Here is a 7,289-nt window from a genome sequence, read left to right as displayed (position 1 = left end):
ACGGGTTTAGTGGTCAAGATGTTTGCCTCTCACACATGAGGTTGTTGGTTTGTGCCCCACCAGGGTGAGTCAGTGATTTAGTGGTATAGATGTCTGCCTCTCGTCCATGAGGTTGTTGGTTTGAGCCCCACCAGGGTGAGACTGGTTTAGTGGTCTAGATGTCTGCCTCTCGTCCATGAGGTTGTTGGTTTGAGCCCCACCAGGGTGAGACTGGTTTAGTGGTCTAGATGTCTCACCCATGAGGTTGTTGGTTTGATCCTCAAAAAGGTGAGACTGGTTTAGTGGTCTAGATATCTGCCTCTCACCCATGAGGTTGTTGGTTTGATCCTCAAAAGGGTGAGACTGGTTTAGTGGTCTAGATATCTGCCTCTCACCCATGAGGTTGTTGGTTTGATCCTCAAAAAGGTGGGACTGGTTTAATGGTCTCGATATCTGCCTCTCACCCATGAGGTTGTTGGTTTGATCCCAACCACAGGAGACTGGTTTAGTGGTCTAGATATCTGCCTCTCACCAATGAGGTTGTTGGTTTGAGCCCCACCAGGGTGAAACTGGTTTAGTGGTCTAGATATCTGTCTCTCACACATGAGGTTGTTGGTTTGAGCCCCACCAGGATGAGACTGGTTTAGTGGTCTAGCTGTCTGCCTCTCACCCAAGGATTTGTTGGTTTGATCCTAACCACAGGAGACTGGTTTTAGTGGTCTAGATGTCTGCCTCTCACCAATCAGGTTGTTGGTTTGATCCCCACCAGGGTGAGACTGGTTTAGTGGTCTAGATGTCTGCCTCTCACCAATGAGGTTGTTTGTTTGAGCCCCACCAGGATGAGACTGGTTTAGTGGTCAAGATGTCTGCCTCTCGTCCATAAGGTTGTTGGTTTGAGCCCCAACATGGTGAGACTGGTTTAGTGGTCAAGATGTCTGCCTCTCGTCCATGATGTTGTTGGTTTGTGCCCCACCAGGGTGAGACTGGTTTAGTGGTCAAGATGTCTGCCTCTCACCCATAAGGTTGTTGGTTTGAGCCCCACCAGGATGAGACTGGTTTAGTGGTCAAGATGTCTGCCTCTCACCAATGAGGTTGTTGGTTTGAGCCCCACCAAGGTGAGACTGGTTTAGTGGTCAAGATGTCTGCCTCTCACCAATGAGGTTGTTTGTTTGAGCCCCACCAGGATGAGACTGGTTTAGTGGTCTAGATGTCTGCCTCTCGTCCATGAGGTTGTTGGTTTGAGCCCCACCAGGGTGAGACTGGTTTAGTGGTCTAGATGTCTGCCTCTCACCAATGAGGTTGTTGGTTTGAGCCCCACCAGGATGAGACTGGTTTAGTGGTCAAGATGTCTGCCTCTCGTCCATGAGGTTGTTGGTTTGTGCCCCACCAGGGTGAGACTGGTTTAGTGGTCTAGATGTCTGCCTCTCGTCCATGAGGTTGTTGGTTTGTGCCCCACCAGGGTGAGACTGGTTTAGTGATCTAGATGTCTGCCTCTCACACATGAGGTTGTTGGTTTGATCCCCACCAGGGTGAGACTGGTTTAGTGGTCTAGATGTCTGCCTCTCACACATGAGGTTGTTGGTTTGAGCCCCACCAGGATGAGACTGGTTTAGTGGTCAAGATGTCTGCCTCTCGTCCATGAGGTTGTTGGTTTGAGCCCCACCAGGGTGAGACTGGTTTAGTGGTCTAGATGTCTGCCTCTCGTCCATGAGGTTGTTGGTTTGAGCCCCACCAGGGTGAGACTGGTTTAGTGGTCTAGATGTCTGCCTCTCGTCCATGAGGTTGTTGGTTTGAGCCCCACCAGGGTGAGACTGGTTTAGTGGTCAAGATGTCTGCCTCTCACACATGAGGTTGTTGGTTTGAGCCCCACCAGGGTGAGACTGGTTTAGTGGTCAAGATGTCTGCCTCTCACACATGAGGTTGTTGGTTTGAGCCCCACCAGGGTGAGACTGGTTTAGTGGTCAAGATGTCTGCCTCTCACACATGAGGTTGTTGGTTTGTGCCCCACCAGGGTGAGACTGGTTTAGTGGTCAAGATGTCTGCCTCTCACACATGAGGTTGTTGGTTTGAGCCCCACCAGGGTGAGACTGGTTTAGTGGTCTAGATGTCTGCCTCTCACCCATAAGGTTGTTGGTTTGAGTCCCACCAGGATGAGACTGGTTTAGTGGTCTAGATGTCTGCCTCTCACACATGAGGTTGTTGGTTTGATCCCCACCAGGGTGAGACTGGTTTAGTGGTCTAGATGTCTGCCTCTCACACATGAGGTTGTTGGTTTGAGCCCCACCAGGGTGAGACTGGTTGAGTGGTCTAGATGTCTGCCTCTCACACATGAGGTTGGTTTGAGCCCCACCAGGGTGAGACTGGTTTAGTGGTCTAGATATCTGCCTCTCACCCATGAAGTTGTTGGTTTGAGCCCCACCAGGGTGAGACTGGTTTAGTGGTCTAGATGTCTGCCTCTCACACATGAGGTTGTTGGTTTGAGCCCCACCAGGGTGAGACTGGTTTAGTGGTCTAGATGTCTGCCTCTCACCCATGAGGTTGTTGGTTTGATCCCCACCAGGGTGAGACTGGTTTAGTGGTCTAGATGTCTGCCTCTCACACATGAGGTTGTTGGTTTGAGCTCCACCAGGATGAGACTGGTTTAGTGGTCTAGATGTCTGCCTCTCACACATGAGGTTGTTGGTTTGAGCCCCACCAGGATGAGACTGGTTTAGTGGTCTAGAGGTCTGCCTCTCACACATGAGGTTGTTGGTTTGAGCCCCACCAGGGTGAGACTGGTTGAGTGGTCTAGATGTCTGCCTCTCACACATGAGGTTGGTTTGAGCCCCACCAGGGTGAGACTGGTTTAGTGGTCTAGATGTCTGCCTCTCACCCATGAGGTTGTTGGTTTGAGCCCCACCAGGGTGAGACTGGTTCAGTGGTCTAGATGTCTGCCTCTCACCCATAAGGTTGTTGGTTTGATCCTAACCACAGGAGACTGGTTTAGTGGTCTAGATGTCTGTCTCTAACCCAAGGATTTGTTGGTTTGATCCTAACCACAGGAGACTGGTTTTAGTGGTCTAGCTGTCTGCCTCTCACCCAAGGATTTGTTGGTTTGATCCTAACCACAGGAGACTGGTTTTAGTGGTCTAGCTGTCTGCCTCTCACCCAAGGATTTGTTGGTTTGATCCTAACCACAGGAGACTGGTTTTAGTGGTCTAGCTGTCTGCCTCTCACCCAAGGATTTGTTGGTTTGATCCTAACCACCGGAGACTGGTTTAGTGGTCTAGATGTCTGCCTCTCACCCAATGATTTGTTGGTTTGATCCTAACCACAGGAGACTGGTTTTAGTGGTCTAGATGTCTGCCTCTCACCAATGAGGTTGTTGGTTTGTGCCCCACCAGGGTGAGACTGGTTAAGTGGTCTAGATGTCTGCCTCTCGTCCATGAGGTTGTTGGTTTGAGCCCCACCAGGGTGAGACTGGTTTAGTGGTCAAGATGTCTGCCTCTCACCCATGAGGTTGTTGGTTTGAGCCCCACCAGGGTGAGACTGGTTTAGTGGTCTAGATGTCTGCCTCTCACCCATGAGGTTGTTGGTTTGAGCCCCACCAGGGTGAGACTGGTTTAGTGGTCTAGATATCTGCCTCTCACACATGAGGTTGTTGGTTTGAGCCCCACCAGGGTGAGACTGGTTTAGTGGTCTAGATATCTGCCTCTCACACATGAGGTTGTTGGTTTGAGCCCCACCAGGGTGAGACTGGTTTAGTGGTCTAGATGTCTGCCTCTCACACATGAGGTTGTTGGTTTGAGCCCCACCAGGGTGAGACTGGTTTAGTGGTCAAGATGTCTGCCTCTCACCAATGAGGTTGTTGGCTTGAGCCCCACCAGGGTGAGACTGGTTTAGTGGTCAAGATGTCTGCCTCTCACCCATGAGGTTGTTGGTTTGATCACCACCAGGGTGAGACTGGTTTAGTGGTCTAGATGTCTGCCTCTCACCCATAAGGTTGTTGGTTTGAGCCCCACCAGGGTGAGACTGGTTTAGTGGTCTAGATGTCTGCCTCTCACACATGAGGTTGTTGGTTTGAGCCCCACCAGGGTGAGACTGGTTTAGTGGTCTAGATGTCTGCCTCTCGTCCATGAGGTTGTTGGTTTGTGCCCCACCAGGGTGAGACTGGTTTAGTGGTCTAGATGTCTGCCTCTCACCCATAAGGTTGTTGGTTTGAGCCCCACCAGGGTGAGACTGGTTTAGTGGTCAAGATGTCTGCCTCTCACCCAAGGATTTGTTGGTTTGATCCCCACCAGGGTGAGACTGGTTTAGTGGTCAAGATGTTTGCCTCTCACACATGAGGTTGTTGGTTTGAGCCCCACCAGGGTGAGACTGGTTTAGTGGTCAAGATGTCTGCCTCTCACCCATGAGGTTGTTGGTTTGTGCCCCACCAGGGTGAGACGGGTTTAGTGGTCAAGATGTTTGCCTCTCACACATGAGGTTGTTGGTTTGTGCCCCACCAGGGTGAGTCAGTGATTTAGTGGTATAGATGTCTGCCTCTCGTCCATGAGGTTGTTGGTTTGAGCCCCACCAGGGTGAGACTGGTTTAGTGGTCTAGATGTCTGCCTCTCGTCCATGAGGTTGTTGGTTTGAGCCCCACCAGGGTGAGACTGGTTTAGTGGTCTAGATGTCTCACCCATGAGGTTGTTGGTTTGATCCTCAAAAAGGTGAGACTGGTTTAGTGGTCTAGATATCTGCCTCTCACCCATGAGGTTGTTGGTTTGATCCTCAAAAGGGTGAGACTGGTTTAGTGGTCTAGATATCTGCCTCTCACCCATGAGGTTGTTGGTTTGATCCTCAAAAAGGTGGGACTGGTTTAATGGTCTCGATATCTGCCTCTCACCCATGAGGTTGTTGGTTTGATCCCAACCACAGGAGACTGGTTTAGTGGTCTAGATATCTGCCTCTCACCAATGAGGTTGTTGGTTTGAGCCCCACCAGGGTGAAACTGGTTTAGTGGTCTAGATATCTGTCTCTCACACATGAGGTTGTTGGTTTGAGCCCCACCAGGATGAGACTGGTTTAGTGGTCTAGCTGTCTGCCTCTCACCCAAGGATTTGTTGGTTTGATCCTAACCACAGGAGACTGGTTTTAGTGGTCTAGATGTCTGCCTCTCACCAATCAGGTTGTTGGTTTGATCCCCACCAGGGTGAGACTGGTTTAGTGGTCTAGATGTCTGCCTCTCACCAATGAGGTTGTTTGTTTGAGCCCCACCAGGATGAGACTGGTTTAGTGGTCAAGATGTCTGCCTCTCGTCCATAAGGTTGTTGGTTTGAGCCCCAACATGGTGAGACTGGTTTAGTGGTCAAGATGTCTGCCTCTCGTCCATGAGGTTGTTGGTTTGTGCCCCACCAGGGTGAGACTGGTTTAGTGGTCAAGATGTCTGCCTCTCACCCATAAGGTTGTTGGTTTGAGCCCCACCAGGATGAGACTGGTTTAGTGGTCAAGATGTCTGCCTCTCACCAATGAGGTTGTTGGTTTGAGCCCCACCAAGGTGAGACTGGTTTAGTGGTCAAGATGTCTGCCTCTCACCAATGAGGTTGTTTGTTTGAGCCCCACCAGGATGAGACTGGTTTAGTGGTCAAGATGTCTGCCTCTCACCAATGAGGTTGTTTGTTTGAGCCCCACCAGGATGAGACTGGTTTAGTGGTCTAGATATCTGCCTCTCACCAATGAGGTTGTTTGTTTGAGCCCCACCAGGATGAGACTGGTTTAGTGGTCAAGATGTCTGCCTCTCACCAATGAGGTTGTTTGTTTGAGCCCCACCAGGATGAGACTGGTTTAGTGGTCTAGATGTCTGCCTCTCGTCCATGAGGTTGTTGGTTTGAGCCCCACCAGGGTGAGACTGGTTTAGTGGTCTAGATGTCTGCCTCTCACCAATGAGGTTGTTGGTTTGAGCCCCACCAGGATGAGACTGGTTTAGTGGTCAAGATGTCTGCCTCTCGTCCATGAGGTTGTTGGTTTGTGCCCCACCAGGGTGAGACTGGTTTAGTGGTCTAGATGTCTGCCTCTCGTCCATGAGGTTGTTGGTTTGTGCCCCACCAGGGTGAGACTGGTTTAGTGATCTAGATGTCTGCCTCTCACACATGAGGTTGTTGGTTTGATCCCCACCAGGGTGAGACTGGTTTAGTGGTCTAGATGTCTGCCTCTCACACATGAGGTTGTTGGTTTGAGCCCCACCAGGATGAGACTGGTTTAGTGGTCAAGATGTCTGCCTCTCGTCCATGAGGTTGTTGGTTTGAGCCCCACCAGGGTGAGACTGGTTTAGTGGTCTAGATGTCTGCCTCTCGTCCATGAGGTTGTTGGTTTGAGCCCCACCAGGGTGAGACTGGTTTAGTGGTCTAGATGTCTGCCTCTCGTCCATGAGGTTGTTGGTTTGAGCCCCACCAGGGTGAGACTGGTTTAGTGGTCAAGATGTCTGCCTCTCACACATGAGGTTGTTGGTTTGAGCCCCACCAGGGTGAGACTGGTTTAGTGGTCAAGATGTCTGCCTCTCACACATGAGGTTGTTGGTTTGAGCCCCACCAGGGTGAGACTGGTTTAGTGGTCAAGATGTCTGCCTCTCACACATGAGGTTGTTGGTTTGAGCCCCACCAGGGTGAGACTGGTTTAGTGGTCAAGATGTCTGCCTCTCACCCATGAGGTTGTTGGTTTGAGCCCCACCAGGGTGAGACTGGTTTAGTGGTCTAGATGTCTGCCTCTCACCCATAAGGTTGTTGGTTTGAGTCCCACCAGGATGAGACTGGTTTAGTGGTCTAGATGTCTGCCTCTCACACATGAGGTTGTTGGTTTGATCCCCACCAGGGTGAGACTGGTTTAGTGGTCTAGATGTCTGCCTCTCACACATGAGGTTGTTGGTTTGAGCCCCACCAGGGTGAGACTGGTTGAGTGGTCTAGATGTCTGCCTCTCACACATGAGGTTGGTTTGAGCCCCACCAGGGTGAGACTGGTTTAGTGGTCTAGATATCTGTCTCTCACACATGAGGTTGTTGGTTTGAGCCCCACCAGGGTGAGACTGGTTTAGTGGTCTAGATGTCTGCCTCTCACACATGAGGTTGTTGGTTTGAGCCCCACCAGGGTGAGACTGGTTTAGTGGTCTAGATGTCTGCCTCTCACCCATGAGGTTGTTGGTTTGAGCCCCACCAGGGTGAGACTGGTTTAGTGGTCTAGATGTCTGCCTCTCACCCATGAGGTTGTTGGTTTGAGCCCCACCAGGATGAGACTGGTTTAGTGGTCTAGATGTCTGCCTCTCACACATGAGGTTGTTGGTTTGAGCCCCACCAGGA

Source organism: Mya arenaria, chromosome 9, assembly GCF_026914265.1.
Source record: "Mya arenaria isolate MELC-2E11 chromosome 9, ASM2691426v1".
Lineage (NCBI taxonomy): Eukaryota > Metazoa > Mollusca > Bivalvia > Myida > Myidae > Mya > Mya arenaria.
Note: the sequence above shows the minus strand (reverse complement) of the source record.